The sequence below is a fragment of the Salminus brasiliensis genome, chromosome 24 (assembly GCF_030463535.1).
Source record: "Salminus brasiliensis chromosome 24, fSalBra1.hap2, whole genome shotgun sequence".
In the NCBI taxonomy this organism is placed as follows: domain Eukaryota; kingdom Metazoa; phylum Chordata; class Actinopteri; order Characiformes; family Bryconidae; genus Salminus; species Salminus brasiliensis.
In genome coordinates, this window is record NC_132901.1 from 8,609,432 (window position 1) to 8,619,134 (window position 9,703).

The 9,703-nt window shown below is 37.4% G+C and overlaps 1 long non-coding RNA gene across 3 annotated transcripts; it reads right to left on the minus strand.

Moving 5' to 3' along the window:
* Positions 1-4,953: 4,953 nt before the first annotated feature.
* Positions 4,954-8,496, minus strand: LOC140546828 (uncharacterized). 3 transcript variants are annotated; one of them, XR_011978368.1, is made up of 4 exons: positions 8,165-8,496; positions 6,036-6,819; positions 5,754-5,849; positions 4,954-5,385 (listed from the first exon to the last, which is right to left on the minus strand). It is a non-coding gene; the product is annotated as an uncharacterized lncRNA (long non-coding RNA). The 3 variants fall into 3 exon arrangements; XR_011978369.1 differs by lacking the exon at positions 8,165-8,496 and having other exon boundaries at positions 6,036-6,203; positions 6,443-6,867; XR_011978367.1 differs by lacking the exon at positions 8,165-8,496 and having other exon boundaries at positions 6,036-6,867.
* Positions 8,497-9,703: the final 1,207 nt, after the last annotated feature.

Genomic DNA, 9,703 nt, shown 5'->3' on the forward strand with positions numbered 1-9,703 from the left:
TGCCGTATTCCACTGTCACACAGAGAATCTGCAGGACACAGAACTACACAACCGCACATACTGGGGTCTTTTTATTAGGATGTCCCAAGACCCAATTACAAATGCAGGTGTTGATTTCCAGGTCTGGTGGGGATGACCATTTTGAAGGTGGAGGAAAAATCGAAGAATAGCATACAGATATAGGTGTTTCGAATGTGTAGTCAGTTAAGGGCATTTGCTTTTAGAGGTACCACCCCAGTGACGAGCCATTTTGGACCCTATAGTGACTAAAGAGTAACCAGAAATATCCATTCATGATCAAAATGTCTTTCTATACTGTTTATTTATAGAAAGTAAATAGTAAACATACTGAACTTTAGCATTAATTGAAAGAGCAACAGAAATAGGAAAACATGAACAATGTTTATGAAGATGAAATTAAAAGAAACTGCACTCCATACCATTACAATATGACATTAACATCAAATAAAACAATGAAACTAAGTAAAAAAAAAAAGATTTCATCCTGACACTGCAAAATGTACATAATGTAGGTTCCACTTATAAGCGAATATCAGCCTTATTAAAAAGAAAAACACCCACCAGAAACCAGAAGCAACATTTTACCACACAGAACCCACACAGCGTCTATGTTTAGTAAGTACGTGACGTTCCAAACCAATGGAATCACTTCAGTATGCAGACGGCCCGTTACACCAACATCATCAAGGGAGTACTTACATAATTTAGTGTAATATTAGATACACACTGAAGCACCTCCCCTTGAACCTGTACACCTCTGAGAGCATGACTGAATTTAAGAGTCTTCTGCAGGTCTGCTGGTGGAGATGAAAGTGGGGTGCTTACACTTTTGCTGAGCATCTCTTGAAGATCACCTAGGAGTCCTTTAGAGGAAACTCCCAGCACTGTTTCAGCTGAAGCAGTGACAAGTGTTCACTATCACAGGGTGGATGGCATCAACCTCATCATACACTGTAAGACAAAAGCAGAAAATACACAAAAGCTTCATTATGATGTTGCAATAAAGAGTAGAGATGAAGGCAGTAGTGAAGAGTAAAAACCCTAGAACAGTCATAAATATTTATAATAGACTATAAAAGACAAAATTATTCATATGAAGTTGGTTCATCACATCACATTTGATGGCTATACTGTTTTACCTCCCATTACTTTATTCTACTTACCCCTGAGAATCTTCCAAGAGTCTTCAATGGTCTTCTTCATGTGGTCCTTCACAATCAACAAATCAGGTTGTGTCTCCCTGTACTTTTCATGCGATACCTCAATGTGGGCCTCAGGCGTAGCATCCTCTCCAACAACGCAGGATTCCTTCAAAGATACCATAAGTTATCAGTCCCAACCAAAAAAAGAGAATTACTCAAATCTCTCCACCAATATTACACCAACTACTCTTCTGTGATCAACCATAATAAAATCATTCTTAAACAAACTTACATGACCGCTCTCCTCAACATCCCTCAGGAAAGAGCTCTTCACCATTAAAGCTTTGCAACTTGGACATACTCTGCATTGGTGGGATACCTGCACACCAAGAGCAACAAAATCAATCAAATGTGTCCAGTAATTCTGTTCAACTAACTTAATCAGATGTATCCTATGTAAACTCATAAAAAATCATTTCTATCAATCATAGAAAATCCTCCTCTATGAGCTTAAGCTCCCTGACTGAGAAATCCTGCTTTGTTTTCTAAGTAAAAATAATGAAATATCCTCCACAGAGAAAATTCTGTATGATTTCATGCAAATTACTTTCTATTCACTGTTGATTTCTTTCTTAAGTTATTTGTGTTTCCATTAATAAAAATGCTGACCTTTCAATGAACACATGGTAGTTAGCTAGCTAGTCCTCAAGCTCAGCTGCTATCACAGAGATGAAGAGCCCTCACCTGCAGTAGCAGCTCAGCTCCATTTCTCCAATGAAACAACTGTTTCAACATCATACAGAAAAATGCTGGAAATAACTAAATGTCTTTATCAGACATATCGAAGAATCCTGAAACACTAAAGCTTACCTCTATCCTCTATTCACAAAAAAGTTCAATATCACAGGGTTTTGTTCCTTTGCACCGGTTTTAAAGCAGTTTATTCTAAACTAAATGTTTTAATTTCATTCATTTACTATCTTCTTACTGCTGAACAAAAACAGACTCATCAGAAGAGTTAGTGCTGGTGAAGGAGACAAAATCTACATTTAGAGACTCGTATAAACTCTGATGGAAGGGCGTGGATTTGTTGTCTAAAAGCTCTCTGACCTGAATCAACTGTGGAGGAAGGAAAGCTGGAGTTCAGTGAAAGCTAACAGCTAATTAGCCGAGCTACCCAACTATCTAGCTAGATCTGCCAACGTCCTTCTTAACTAACTAACAATCTACAACAACAATAAACTAATGGGAGCTTTATCTGATTATTTAATACTTTAATATCATGGAAGTGATTATTGTAGTCTACATACACTGAAGTGCTGGGATTCAGACTAGTTTCCTCCCCCGGTGATAAAGCCTCACTCTCCTCTCTCTGATAGCGGACCTTCTCCCTCCAGCCTGATCGAGCTGAACTTCATCAGCGGGTCCTCAAAATGTAGTCATCCGCCGCCTGGTCTAGTTCCTTCAGGTCACTTGTTCTTCTGCAGATCTCAGTGTTTCACTTAGAGCTCTCTATATTATTAATTAGTATTGTTTGTGGAATATCTGTAAGATGATGTATTTTACCAGAAAGGATCAATATATTACTCATTTGTTGTCTCTAAAAAAGCGCTCCTCCTGTGGCGCATTAATACAGTGAGACACAGCCGGACTGTTAGACACAGCCATAGCTCACAGTGTGAAGTTCATCTGACTCCAAATGTCCACTTCATTAAACTCATTTAGAGACCTGAGTTTAAGAGCTGACGACTTCTAAACTCTAGTAGAAATCACAAACCTCCATTTGATCAGTTAAAGCTCATTAAGTGTTACATTTTCTGCACTAACTGATAAAATGATCAGGATGTGTCTCCAGATATTAAAGAAACACACAGGTTTCAGCTCCAGCATTTCTTGACCGCAGTGCTTCTACCTGTATGGTGGTCTTTGAGGGGTCAGGTACGGAGCGGATCTCTGGTTGTGCTGTAGCTTCCTATCCCGCCCATTGCCCCACTCCCCCACCCCCCAGTCCTACTGCCACACCCCGGGTTGCCAGATATGGAAAAACAACAGCAAGGAAACACAGCGAGCTGCAGCCATGGAGGCGAGGAAGCGACCTGGACCTGGATCATTAGGTGTTACACAACCTAAAAAGCCTCGGCATTCATCTAAAAAGCTCCCTGACCAGAGACGGAGTAAAACCAGAGGAAATACTGGCGATGCGTTTGATAGATGGAGACAGCTTAGAGCCCAGAAGGACTCAAACCGGACCGAACTGGCTGATTTCCTCCTGAACAGGTGAGCACTGAGCTTCAGCTAAGTTTAGCTAACCTCATCTAGATCATTTCTTACAGCCACTAGTAGAGATGGGCTTTTTCAGTGCTTTAAACATTGGAGGGCTTCATTTCTACCCAGTGGTCCGAGTGCAGCTGGGTTATGAAGGCAGCGCGTGTTTGAGAGAGCTAGGTAGCTAAAGTGCTCCACACTGTAAACCCGAATAAGTTCAGTTAACTCAAATTTTTTGAGGAAACTGATTACCACAAACTATTTAAGTAGACAAACTCTATTATTTTAAGTGCAAAGAATATAATATTTTTATGTGCACTGAAATTTATAAACCTTATTATCTTGTACTCAATATTATTACATTTTTAGAACTATTTAAATTCAGTCTAACTTTACTTAAAATAACTGTATATGTTGTACTTAATATTTAAATGTTTTCTTAACTATACTAAACTACTTTTAATTAACTCAAAAAATGTATACTGTAAAAGTTTGGAATACTCAAAAAGTTGTATTAAGTTTAAATTAAAAATATTGTGTCAGACACACTTTTCATTTACTCAAACATTTCAACTAGAAAATACTCATACTTGACTAATACTTTACTTAAAACATTTGAGGAAACTAATTACCACAAAGTAATTGAGTTAACTTAACTCAAAATAAATATAAAACAAGGAAACGTTAATCTGCTAAAATTAACATTTTATTTTAGCAAATCAGTAACCAGGATGCAAGTCATAAACCACTCATTTCAACAAATATATAAAACCCATTCTGAGGTACAATAAAACTTTGCTGAAGTCAAAACACATTACACCATTTAAACCAAAAAAAAAAAAAAAAATGTATGGCTTTGCATAGGCTTGTCACAATAATCACATTGACTAATGGTACAATGGGTTTAATGAATAAAGCAAATGAGGAGCAAGTATGTCAGCTTTTTTGGTTTCATTTTATTTGCTTAACTTGTGCATAATGAGTATTTACTTATATTCCACTCACAAATTCTTAATATTAATAATTATTAAAAGTACATTGCTCTTTAAAAGGGTTTAATTGCATTATCATGCCATTATATTATCATTATATCTGTCACATACATTTGCCTTAAAATAACTTATTATTTTACTATTGCAATAATCTTTGGGCCAGTATATAGTACAATACATTACAGCAATCGTGACAGGCCTAGCCATGTATTAATAGGGCTGCTCTGCATACAATAAACTGAAAAAATATTCCATAAAATACAATAAAATAAAATATAGTATTAAACAAAATATGTTAAGCATGTTTAGTTACGCCCTTAATGCTTAGTAATGTGTACCTGTGCAGTAACAATTCTGTGTACAATGGCCTGTACCATGGCAACAATAATAAAAAAAAAAAACTGGCATATTTTCTGAACATATTTGTGACTCTCCAACAGAACAATTTTTGGAACTTGGAATTTAAAGAGGTGGTAATGCAATCTAGAAAAAAAAAAAAACAAAAAAAAAAAAAACAAAAAAACTTACCACAACAGCAGGTTTATCTAACAGAGCATAGAAAGGTGATGCTTCAACAGGAATTTACAACAGGCAGAACCTACAAAAGTCCCATCAAAAGGGAGTGTATCATTCGCCAATTACACCCTCCCTAGCAGATCATTTTTTAGATTTAGCAGCCTGGGTGTTAGTGGTTTAAAGTCATCCAAGCCCATAATGACTTTCTGAATGAAGTGGAAGGTGTGGATCAGTTTTTTTGGATAGCAGATGTTTAATGCATACATTAAACCAAGTAACATGAGAAAAGCATCAGCCAAATAAGAAAGGTCATTCAGCACAATGTCACCTTCCAGCACAATGGCAATCCTTGCAGGGCTGAATTGAACAGGGGAACTTGGGTCTTCATTCACCATGGTGAGAAGACCAACTGCCAAGTCTGCGATGTCCGGTTCACTCTCTTTCTCAGTCTGAAAAATAAATTAAACAAAAACAAACAAAATAGTAAACACACATACAACAATAATTCCAATCTTTGATTTCTTTCTTCCAACTTATGCTTTCTTTCCAAAGCAGAACAAGCATACAAGATTCAGTGGTGTTGGTGGGATGTCTTCAAATGTAAAACATGAGGGTTATAGATTTTTTAATATTTTTGGTTAAGTAGTGGCACAAAGTGTCCCAAGACATAAAATTGAACAATTACTGTTGAGAGCAAAAATACTTCTTGTACTGAAATAAAAGGACGCCATTTATTTCAGTAATAATATATGGTGACCATTTAATAAAAGGGTATCCTGCAACTTTTGACTAACCCTGTACATATTTAGTAACTTACGTTCCAAGTCCTGAAAAAAGCAGAGTCATCTTCACAAAGGAACACAGGGAGGGCTCGAAGCGCAGCAGTACGTCTGTGGTTTACATCACATTGCTCCTGTAAATAGATGTGAAACTCTTTAGATTAGATGAGGGAATGAGAAGAAACAAATGAAGAGTAAAACAACAGAAGCAGCAGTAGATGCAGGATAGGAAGAAACAGGGGAAGCAGAAGAAAAAACAGAAGAAGCATAAAATTTGTGCAATATCTTTGTTAAAATTAATACTAAATGTGGTCACATACCAGAAGATCATAAGCACTAAATATGCTCCTCAGAGCTTCCGCAGTCTTGCCAGTACGTGCAGCCTTCTGCCGGTAGACAGCCAATAACCTCGGTGTATGTTTGTCCAACTCTGCATAGAACTTGCTTCGCAAGTTGATATTTGTGATCCTGTGAAATTCTGCACAAACCTAAACATTCAGGCATAGAAATACAAATAAGATTAATGTTCAATTGTATAATTTGTTGTTTTACAGTACATTACAATCTGCATTTAAAATTTGTTTATAAATTGGAATTCCTATCACATCACAAACCTTGGAGTACAGAAGATTGCAATAAAGAAGTTTTCAATAAAATTTTCTAGAAATCTGATTCTACAAATACCAGTATGAGGATAAATGTAACAAGAAAGTTAAGAAAAAGTTACCTGTGACTCTATTCGAAGCGCAGGCCAATTTTCCAGAAGGTCCTTGACAGATTGGGATGGGTTGTCGGCAATTATTTGTTTCCGGCGTAATGCATATGTAGTTTGCATTAGTCTCTCTATCATCTGTAGATTTTTATCCATCTTTGATACTTCTTCTACCACTTGCACTCTTAGTCGCTCCAGACTTGAGGCATCCTCTCCTCTTGGGAAATTTGGTAGATAGTTCACCTCTGCTCGACGAGGTCTTTTGATGTTGCAGTGGGGTGACTCACTCTCTGGGTTATTTCGGCTCCTCTTACCAGAGTTAACAGCCACCACTTTACATAATAATGCCAGCTGTATGACATGCAAGGCTGATCGATATTTGCTAGGCAGATCTGCAAGAACCCAGTATACTGATAAGAGTTTATGTATTTTCCTTGAAGTACCTAAAGGATTTTAGGAAACTTCTAGCTCATCAACATATAAAATTAATGGCAATTTCAGCTCAGGTGATGCTGACAGCAGTTCATTTGCATGAATATATGAACCATCTCGATGGCTCATGTAGTGACTGGGCTGAGAGCAACGTGCTTCTTGAATTTTATCAAATGCATCAGTATGTTTGAACAGCTCCTGAATCATTGGAAGTATAGGGACATACACAGCTGCGTGCCCATGTTCAATGACATACTGGAAAGGCATGACCACAGGATAGGCCCTCTCTATATAGGACTTCCTTCGTTTATTGGAGGATAATTCTGCCCCTTCAGCTGTTGCCCTGACAAAAACATTACTGTCCATGACAACACTAACAACTTCCTCAAGAACAGCATCATTTACAATGGTGGAATGTTTCTGCAACACCTCACTTATGTTCTGTTTCAGAAGAGGTCTAGACAAGAGAAACACCTGACCCAAATGATCTCCTGCGCTGCTAGATCAGAAACATGAAGTATAGCCTGCATCTTCAAAAAAAGAGAGGCTAAATTCTGACGCAACTGTATATTTAACTGGTTCATGTCACACAGACCATCATCCTCATCATCTAATGTGTCTTCATTTTCAGATGGTCCCAACCCCTCACACAGGTCAACATTTTCCACAGAAGAACCAGCAGCACTTAGGCCTACAGAGTCTTCATCAGTAGAGACATGATTAAATAGATCTGCACTACTAGAGTCTCCATGTGTTCTGCTTTTGTGAGCATTAAAGGAAGTGTACACATTAGTACTATAGGCACAGCTCTTATATGGACATGTTACCATTTCATGGGTCCTCAAATGCCCTCTTAAATGAGTGAATAGTGTTTTCTCTGAAAAAGGCTGCTTAAACCCACACAAGGGACATGTATACACCACTTGCACTCCTTGTCCCCCTTGACTTGTCCCTTTTGTGTTTTTGTGAATCCTTGAAAGATGAATTTTAAGTGCATTGAATGACCGAAATGTGCAAATACACGAGTCGTAAAGACATGGCAAAGGACAGACTTTTGAATAGTGGTTATGTTGCAAGCGGTAATGACAAAGTAACTTGCCACGAGTATCAGAGAAGGCATCACATAACCTGCATTTCCACTCCATATCTGCCATTATAAACCAACTGACAAAATGACAGGCAAGTGACAAAAAGCTAATACTTGTTGAGGTAGGAGCTCTATATTTCTAAAATTTCTGTTATATTTCTCTCTGCTCTAAATTTGCTTTACAAAATTAGCACTTAATTAACTCATATTATACTTACCTATGCAGTTATGTTTTAGGGGCTGGACACGTTCATCTTTAGTGTACCCTCCTGTTCATGCACACAATGCAACAAATGTATCAATGTGTACACAGTAGTCAATGCCAGAGAATAATGATTTTGTTTGTAATGATAAAAAAAAATCAAAAGCACCAATGAATTGCATTTACATCTACGTTATCTGCTCTTATCATTAAATCCTTAAGCATGCAAAATAACAAAACATTTCAGAAGCTAACTACATCGACATTAGGCAATTTTAAATGAACACACAGCAAAAACAATTAAAGTTTAGACTCTGCTTTCATGGCCTTTCCACTATCAATCTCTAGCTAAACCTCTCTATTTCACTGCATTTTCTGTTGTCAGTGCAGGAATATCAAACTCACTCAAACTAAATGTGAACATGGGAAATACAAGTTTAAACACACTGTAAAGTACCAAGAAAATAATCTCTCTCTCTCTCTCTCTCTCTCTCTCTCTCTCTACCTCTCTCTCTCTCTACCTCTCTCTCTCTCTCTCTCTCTCTCTCTCTCTCTCTCTCTCCCTCCAGGTGCTGTTAACGAGGCGCGCGAGATGGAGTTCAAAAAACGTGCGCGCACTTCAAAATAGCTCCCCTTAATAAAAAAAACATCACTTGCCGCAAATTATGCCAGTGTTTAGAACAAAAACATGTACTTATCCAGAGAAAGAGAGTAAATTAACTGTTTCTTTTTTAAAAACTGCTAATAAACTTATTTTCCCTCACCAACCGCACTGTCCGCCATGTTTGTTCAGAAATCCCAGTATGCTAATTAGACGGTTATAACCAATGGGCATGCAGGAGCGCATTGCGTCAGACGCTCCGTAAATATTAAATGAAAAACAATGAGTTTAGTGATTGTCTTTACTTGAACACATTGAGCTTGTTGAGATTAAAACTTGAATATCGTTCTATGAACTTGAATGTTTTAAGCTGTTTGAACTGTTTTGCAGTTTTGCTTACAAATAGAATAATTTTAATGAGTTCACCACACTGTCAGGGAATACAGTGCAGACTAGAGCTGCCAGCTCAATATTAATGCAAACGCATCGCCAGTATTTCCTCTGCTTTTACTCCGTCTCTGCTCATGGAGCTTTTTAGACGAAGGCCGAGGCTTTTTAGGTTGTGGAACATTTCTGTGATTGACGGTTCGCCCATAATTTCATCCTACCTGGACTTTCTGCATTTCATCAGTGCAGTCAGATAACTTGGTGTTTATAATGTTTTATTGTGTTTTTAATGTTAGTTCTTGATTGAAGTGTATTATATAATCACATCTACATCTTATTGTTTATTCCATCGTTTAAATTGTGCTCGTTTGTTCAGAATCGTCTAAAATAATGTTTTAAACGTGTGCACAGTGTCTAGCAGACGTTAGCTGTTTATCCGTCGTATCTAATAGAGTCCATAAAGCCCTTTTTAGTAGAGATCACTCAGGTTTGATATTGTGGTGAAATGATCTTCACTTTTCTGTGTAAATAAGTTGATTATGGGATTTTCTTTTTAGCTTTGAATGT